Below are 8757 nucleotides of genomic sequence, written 5' to 3'. Positions count from 1 at the left end.
CATTTAAAAAATATTTCTGTTACATTTATAGTTCTGGGTAATTCTTCCCAATCTCCCTTATTTTTGTTCCCCTTAGAATGCCATCTGAGTAGAAATTGTAAGGGTGTGAGAATAAAAAGACAAGTCTGCTTAAGCCAGTGCTGCATACAGATGACAAAACTAAGGCTCAGAAATGTTGAGACTGATCCATGGTCACACAACAAATCCCAAGTCTGGATTCTGACCCAGATCTTCCTGATTCTGAGTCCATTATACCATTCTGTTACTCAAGAACCCATCCTAAGATATAACTGACAAACGATCATGCATCCTTCACTTGTGGATCTCTAAGGAGGGGGAATTCACTACTTCTTTGGACAGCAATTCATGTTACTTTTGAGCAGCTCTATTTAATTGTTGGGAAGTTTTCCCTAACATGGCACCCTAAAACTATACCTCTACAGCTTCTACCCAGTGATGGAAGCAGAATAAACCTAATCCCTCTTCCACAGGAAAGACCTTCATATTATGAGGACAATTATTACATCTCAATTCCTCATATACCTTGGACATCAGATGTTTATCAGATATAGTTGATTTTCCCCTACTTAACAGATTCTCTTTTTTTTAGCTACATTGATTTTGTTTGTGCAAAAGCTTTTTAATTTTATTTCATTGCAATGATTGTTTTGGTCTTTTGTGATCACTTCTGTCCCTTATTTGATTATGAATTCTTCCCTTAATCATAGTTTAGAAAGACACCTCACTTTACTCTCTAATTTTTTTCTGATATGACTTTTCATATTTAAATTGCTTAAATTTTCCTGGGAATAAAGAACTTGAAACAGAGTGGATTTCCTTTGATTGAGGAATGGCTAAACAAATTTTGGCATATGAATGTAACAGATTGTTATTGTGCAGCAAGAAATGACAAATATGAGGAATTCAGAAATGTATGGAAGGGGTTACCTGAGGTGAATCAGGGTGAAATAAGCAGAAGCAGGAAAGCAATATAAATGATGATTACAAAAGTGTTTCAAAAAAAGAAGAAAGAAAACTTAAACAAAACTGATGGCTGTACAAGTTGAATGGTTAAACTTGGATCCAGAATAGAGCTAAGAAAATACATCTCTTTCCATTCATTGGAGAGGTAGGAAAGTAGGAGCTTATGGGTGTGGAATGAGTGTGTAGTCAGATCAGTAATTATGTTAATTGGCTTTACTCTTTTGAGTAGGAGAGGGAGAAGAATACATTCAGAAATGAAGGAAATGAGAGGGAAAAGGCAAATCAAACAAGGCACACTGAAGATTAATGTAATCAGGGCTTTGCAGCATGCCCAGGTCACCTAACAGAAAGCACCCTGCTTCTGGAAGAAGACATCCTATGTTCTCCTACCATTTTAATGGTAATAACCTCCTTCAAATGTCTGATTGGAACAGGCTATGCCTTTAAAATTGCCAGACTGGAACAGTCTTATTCTCTTTCTTGCTCAGAGCTGAGAGAGGGTGAGTATTCACCCGTAGCATGGAGACTATAAACTGAACTGGTGCTCCCTTTTTAGGCCCCCAGGGCTCCCAAGAAATGGGCTCGGGGCTTCTCCTTAGTCTTAGATGTAGGAGGTAGAATCCTCACTGGAAATGAAATCATCAAGCCTTGCTGACCTGTGACCTTGGAGGCAAGATTCCAAGCTGGATATAAAGCTGACCAGTCTAGCAGGGAAGCCCTGAGAAAGTTGAACACCTGGGACTTGAGTTCAAAGCAGGTTTTGGACTTAGAACTTGGGACCTTGCTATAGAGGAACTGAGCTAAAATGTTCATTAATCCCCTCCCCAGAATATGAGCTCAAGTTGGGGTGTGAATTATGCCCCTAGATATTAGAAGGGTAAATTTGTACATTTATTCTCAATATACCAGTGAAGTAAATATTCTTTTGTGAAAATTAATCTGATTGTTAAGTGGAACTGGGGTGCAGGGAAACTCCTAGAATTGGTGGAACACAATCAGTAGGGACTGGAGCCAAATGGCAAAGAGTCTACAGACCCCCAGAATCCTTAAGAGTGCCACAAAATACTAACCTTCAGGCAGTGTGGGTCAAGGTAGCCATGGTTACACTAATATAAATACAATTACAAAATATTTTTTAAAGAAATAAAAAATGATTTAATTGGAGGGATATTCATTGCTCCCATCTAGGCTTCACTAATCAATAAATCAATCAGACAATAAGCATTTATTAAGTGCCAACTAGGCACTGTGCTAAATACTGGGGATATGAAGACAAAAGTGAAATAATCCTTGACCTTGAAAAATTTACATCCTTTTCTTTTCTCTTCTTTTCTTTTTAAAGACTGAGTTTTTCTATCACTCCCTGGCTGGAAGTGCTGGGGATATTCACAGGTCTCCTGCCACCACAAATAGGGCACAGGAGTTTAATGAGCTTCATTTTTTATGGGGGTGGGGGAACAGTTCATCCCTCTGAGGCTCGCCATATTGATTCTGGACTTAGGTCAGACGTCCTATAGGCTTCATCCACTGCATCTCAAAACTTCTAGGCTCAAGAAATCTGCCAGCCTCAACTTCCTCTGTAGCTGGCCTTACAGAAGTGTGCTGCTACACCTTCAGGCAGTAGCTTACATTTTAACAAAGGAGTCAACAAACGTATTCATTTATAAGCATAAACCAGTGTTACACAGAAAAGAGACAGAGCTTCCCCACTTGCTTCCAACTAACCATGGAGATTCAGTTCTTCTGTACTTTGTGGATGACTAAGTCCCTGGCTGCTTCTAATTATGTACTTTGAGATGACAGTCCCCTCACTGACTGCTGAGCCAGAAAAGCTAATGACTCAATGAATCTTTAATATGGAAGGATCGTCTTCTCTTCCAGCTATGGGGTTCTTTTGAGCCACTTGCTGGGAGATATTGGGAGAAGAACACCCCTCCCTAGTTCCCACCCTGCCATCTTTAGACCGTGAGCAAATGGAAGCTAAATCTTGTGACCTCCCTAGGCATAAGGCAACTTGATGTGGGTGTGGAAGCCCTCAAAGGAAGAAGCTTGAAAACAGTCCTGATATGATCCATAGTGAAAAAAGAAAAGAGAAACAGAACTGGAAGTTATTCTCTTTTTAAAGGTCTACTTAGTCATTCTCACTTCCTGCTCAGTGGCCCATGAGGGGATGTCATTGGAACTTAAGTGCAAAGAGGATGGGTGACATGTTTGGACTTACACTTTAGGAAAAACACTTTGGTGGCTGAATGGAGAGAGACTTAAGGCAGGTAGATCAATCAGCAGGCTATTGTAATAATCGAGGTGTGATGAGAGCTTGCACCACAGTGATGGTAGTATCAAAGGAGAGAAAGCAGAGAAATGTTGCAAAGGTAAAATCAACAGGTCTTGGCAATAGATTGGATTTGGGGTAGGGGGAGTGAGAGATAATGAAGAATTGAGGATATCATTTAAGTTTCAGGCTTGGGGGATTGGGAGGATAGTGATGCCCTCAGATAATAATAGGAAAGTTTGGTGGCAGGAGAAGGGCGGGTTAGGAGGAAAGCTAATGAGTTCATTTTTGGTCATGTTGAATTTAAGATCTACTTGACATGTAATTCAAGATGTCTGAAAAGCAGTTGGAGATGCAAGACTGGAGGTCAGCAGAGAGGTTAGGGAAGGATAGGTAGATTTGAGAATCCTCAGCATAGAAAAGATAATTAAATCCATGGCAGCTGATGAGACCACAAAGTAAAAAGTATAGAGGGAGAAGAGAAGAGGACCCAGGACAGAACCTGGTGGGACACCTATGGTTAGAGGATATGACCTGGATTGGGATCCAGCAAAGGAAACTGAAAAGTGGTCTGATAGGTAGAAGAACCAAGAGAGAGTGGTGTCTTAAAGAGAAGAGGGTATCAAGGAGAAAAGGGTAGTCAAGCATGTTAAAGGCTGCAGAAAGGTCAAGAAGTATAAGGAAGCAGAAAAGACCATTGGATGTGGCCATTAAGAGATTATTGGTAACTTTGGAGAGAGCAGTTTTGGTGGAATGATGAGGTCAGAGGCCAGTATGTAAGGGGTTTAAAAGACAATAAGAAGGGAAAAGCAGATACACCTATTAAAGACAGCCTACTCGAGGAGCTTAGCCACAAAAAGCTTAATGATATAGGTTGATAATTAGCAGGGATGGAAGGGGTCAAATGAGGGTTGTTTGAGGATAGAGGAGACATGGGCATGTTTGTAAGCAGTAGGGAAACAGCCATCGGACAGAGAACCATTGAAGATAAGTGATAGAGTAGGGGTGACAGAGGGGGCAATCTGTTGAAAGAGATGGGAAGCAATCATTTGTGCAGTATAGGGATTGGACTTGGTAAGGAATAAAGCCACCTGTTCATGTAAGACAGGAGTGAAGGAGATAGTAACAAAAGGCATCTGAGTGAAATAAGGAAGAGTGGAGAAGACCTCAATTTTTTTCTGTGAAATAGAAGTCAAAGTTCTCAACTGAAAGGTTGAAGGGTAAGAAAGCCACAGGAGATTTGAAGGAAGATAAAAAGATTTGGAAGAACCATTGTGGAGAGTGGGATAGTGAGTTGATAAGGGAGGTTTAGAAAGATTGCCTAGCATCAGTAAGACCCCATGTGAAGTTGTGTAGCATAAATTAGTAATGGACCCACACAGAAGGATTGTGTGATTTTCTCCACCTTTGTTCAGCAGCACATGTATAGGAAAGAAAGTTGATGGGAGTCATCCAAGGTTGAGGCTTCTTAGGATATAATGATTGATATAAGAAGGCCAGGGATTCAAGAAAATTGGACAGTGTAGAATTGAACTAGTTCACCAAGGGGTTGAGACAAGGAAAAGAGGAGGGTGTGGCTAGCACAGGAATGATGGCCTGGGAGAGAACTGAAGGGTTGAAGAATCTAAATCATTGTTGGACAGAGTAGAGTTTATTAGATTATGATTAGATAAGAACATGGAGATGGTGCATTTGTGAGTGATGGCAAGATCAAGGGTATGGCCGTCTTTGTGTGTGGCTGAAGCAGGGGTGGAAGAGTAGGTTATGGGAAGTCAATAGGTTGAGGAACTGAGTTAAGGTGTTTGATAGAGAGTCAATAGATATAGATATAGATATAGATATAGATATAGATATAGATATAGATATAGATATAGATATAGATATAGATATAGATAGATATAGATATAGATATAGATATAGATATAGATATAGATATTGAAGTCCTCTAATATGAGGAAGGAGTTGGAAAAGAAAGAAAAATTGTGAATCAGGTACTGAGCTCATTGAGAAAGAGAGGAGAGTGACTTGGTGGTCCACAGACAATAGCTACCAGAATTTTGATTGGGTGGTAGATATGGATTGCATATATAACCCTTGGTTCCCAGACTGCCACCTGGCAAGCAATACCATAGAGACATCAGACTCCAGAAATGCTTGATGGTCTCTGCCTCAGAGTTCACCAGTTTGGTAATGTCTCTTCAAAGGCTTTGGAGATTTGTGGGAGAAGGAAACCGGAAGAGATTGTTCATCTTGCTCATTTCCCCACGTTGGAGGAAGTGCAGTTGTCAGGGTCAAACAAAATCTGATTTCTTAATGCTTGCTCCCTGACCCTTCTACTGGCACTCTGGAGGGCTACTGTTATAGGACAGCAGTAACCACAACTGCCAAGACACTTGATACTAGCACTCCCCTTGCTACTTGCAGTCATGAGAGAAAGAAACCACAAGACAGATGAAGATCTGATGCTCTCAATTGCTAACCAGCAGTGGTCAGTGCCCAATTTATGTTGTGTACTTTCCAATAAGATCCCCTCTCACATTATCATGTGTATCCCTGTGTATGATTAATTTTTTTATATTTTTCAAATTTATTATTTTTAACATTCTTTTTAAATTTTGAGTTCCAAATTCTCTCTCTCCCTCCCACCCCACTGAGAAGGCAAGCAATATGATATCAATTATTCATATGAAATAATACAAAACATATTTCCATATTAGCCATATTTTTTAAAAGCAAAAAAAAAAAAGAAAGAAAGTGAGAAAATTATACTTCAGTTTGCACTCAGAGTTCATTAGTTCTCTCTGGAGGCAGATAGCATTTTTTCATTGTGAGTCCTTTGGAATTGTCTTGGATCATTATATTGATCAGAGTAGCCAAGTCTCTCACAAGTGATTATTGTTACAATATTGCTATTACTGTGCACAATGATTCCCTGGTTCTTCTTACTTCACTTTGCATCAGTTCGTGTAGGTCCGGCCATGTTTTTCTGATACCACCCCTCTCATCGATTTCCCACAACACAGTAGTACTCCAACGTAAACATGTACTGCAACTTGTTCAGCCATTCCCCAGTTGATGAGCACCCTTTGATTTCCAATTCTTTGACACCACAAAAAGAGCTGCTATAAATATTTTTGTACAAGTAGGTCCTTCTCCTTTTTCTTTGATTTCTTTGGGATACAGACCTAGCAATGGTGTTGCTGTGTCAAAAGACATGCATGATTTTAAAGCCTTTTGGGGCTAGTTCCAAATTGTCCTCCAGAATGGTTAGACCAGTTCACTACTCCACCAAAAGTTCATTAGTATATTGTTTTTCCCTCAACCCCTCCAGCATTTGTAATTTCTGATAGGTATAGGTGGTACCTCAAAATTGTTTTAACTTGCCTCTCCCTAATCAATAGTGATTTAGAGCATTTTTTCACATGACTGTAGATAGCTTTGATTTCTTTTTCTGAAAACTGCCCGCTTATATCCTTATATCAATTGGGAATGGCTCTTATTTTTGTAAATTTGACTCAGCGTTATACTCAGCATATATTTGAGAAATGAGGCTTTTATCAGAGAAACTTGCTGTAAAAATTTTTGATATTACTTCATTGTCTATGGTACCTTTTAGCAAAATGTACAGGCATACCTCATGTTTGGTTCCAGATCACCACAATAAAACTAATATTGCAATAAAGAAAGTCACATGGATTTTTTGGTTTCACAGTGCATATAAAAGTGATGTTTATACTATACTGTGGTTTATTAAGTGTGTAATAGTATCATGCCTAAAAAAAATCCCAATGTACATATTATATTTAAAAAATGTTAACCATGGGGCAGCTGGGTGGCACAGTGGATAGAGTACCAGCTTTGGAGTCAGGAGGACCTGAGTTCATATCCAGCCTCAGACACATAACACTTACTAGCTGTGTGACTTGGGGCAAGTCACTTAACCCCAACTGACTCACCAAAAAAACAAAAACAAAACAAAAAATGCTAACCATCATCTGTGCCTTTAGCGAGTTGTAATCTTGCTGGTGGAAGGTCTTACCTTGATACTGACGGCTGCTCATTGATCAGGGAGGTGGTTGCTGAAGGGTGGGGTGGCTGTGGCAATTTCTTAAAATAAGACAATAATGAAGTTAGCCAACTGATCAACTCTTCCTTTCATGAACTATTTCTCTGTAGCATGCAATGTTGTTTGATAGCATTTTACCCACAGTAGAAATTCTTTCAAAATTGGACCAATCCCCTCAAACCTTGTAACTGCTTTATCAACTAAGTTTATAGAATATTTTTCAACATTGTCATGTCTCAGGGAATAATAGGAAGGCCTAAGGACAGGGAGAGAGATAGGGAATGGCTGGTCAGTGGAGTTGTCAGAACACACACAGCATTTGTCAATTAAGTTCGCCCTGATTTACGGACATAGTTCACGGTGCTCCAAAACAATCACAATAGTGACATCAAATCACTGATTACAGATCAGCGTAACAGATATAATAACAATGAAAAGGTTTGAAATATCACCAAGACTGTGAGCACATGCTGTTCAGAAAATGGCACCGATAGCCTTGCTTGATGCAGAGTTGCCACAAACCTTCAATTTGTAAAAACAGAACAAAAGAAACAAAAATCCCCACAATATCTGTGAAGTGCAATCATGTGCAATAAAATGAGGCGTGCCTGTAGTTTCCCTGATTAGCCCTTTTGATTAGACCTATTTTTGCTTTTGCTTTGTCTGAGATCATGATTGCTACCCCTCTGCCTCTTTTTAGTGTCTCATGGAGTCGCTAGCTTCCACCTTCTCAATTCTAATTTTTAAAGAAGTATTTTCTTGAGTGGGATTTTGTATCTCTTTTCTATTTGGCCAATTCTGATTTTTAAGGAGTTCTTTTCTCTTTTCTTTCTTAAATTTATATTTTGGTTTTCAATATTCACTTACACAAGATTTTGAGTTCCAAATTTTCACCTCTTGCCCCTCCCCCCCACCCCAAGATGGCACACATTCTGAATATCCCTTCCCCTAGTCTGCCCTCTCTTCTGTCTCTCCACCCCCTTCTCTTATCCCCTTCCCCTTCCATTTTCCTGTAGAGCAGGATAGATTTCTGTACCCCATCTCCTATATTTTTTATTTCCCAGTTGCTTGTAAAAACATTTTTTTAAACATGTGTTTTTAAAACTTTGTGTTCCAAATTTTCTCCCTTCTTCCCTCCCCATCCACCCTCATTGAAAAGGCAAGCAACTCAATACAGGTTATACATGTGCAGTTATGCAAAACACTTCCATAGTACTCATGTTGTGAAAAACTAACTCTATTTCCCTTAACCCTATTCTGCCCCCCACTTATCCTATTCTTTCTTTTGACCCTGTCCCTCCTCAGAAGTGATTGCTTCTGATTACCCCCTCTCCTAATCTGCCCTCCCCTCTATCAACCCCTGCTGTCTTGTCACCTTCCCCCCACCCCCATTCTCCTGTAGGGTAAGATAGATTTCCATACCCAATTGAGTGTG

This window comes from Phascolarctos cinereus, unplaced genomic scaffold (genome assembly GCF_003287225.1).
Source record: "Phascolarctos cinereus isolate Bilbo 61053 unplaced genomic scaffold, phaCin_HiC Scaffold_2;HRSCAF=192, whole genome shotgun sequence".
NCBI classification, from domain to species: domain Eukaryota; kingdom Metazoa; phylum Chordata; class Mammalia; order Diprotodontia; family Phascolarctidae; genus Phascolarctos; species Phascolarctos cinereus.
Note: the sequence above shows the minus strand (reverse complement) of the source record.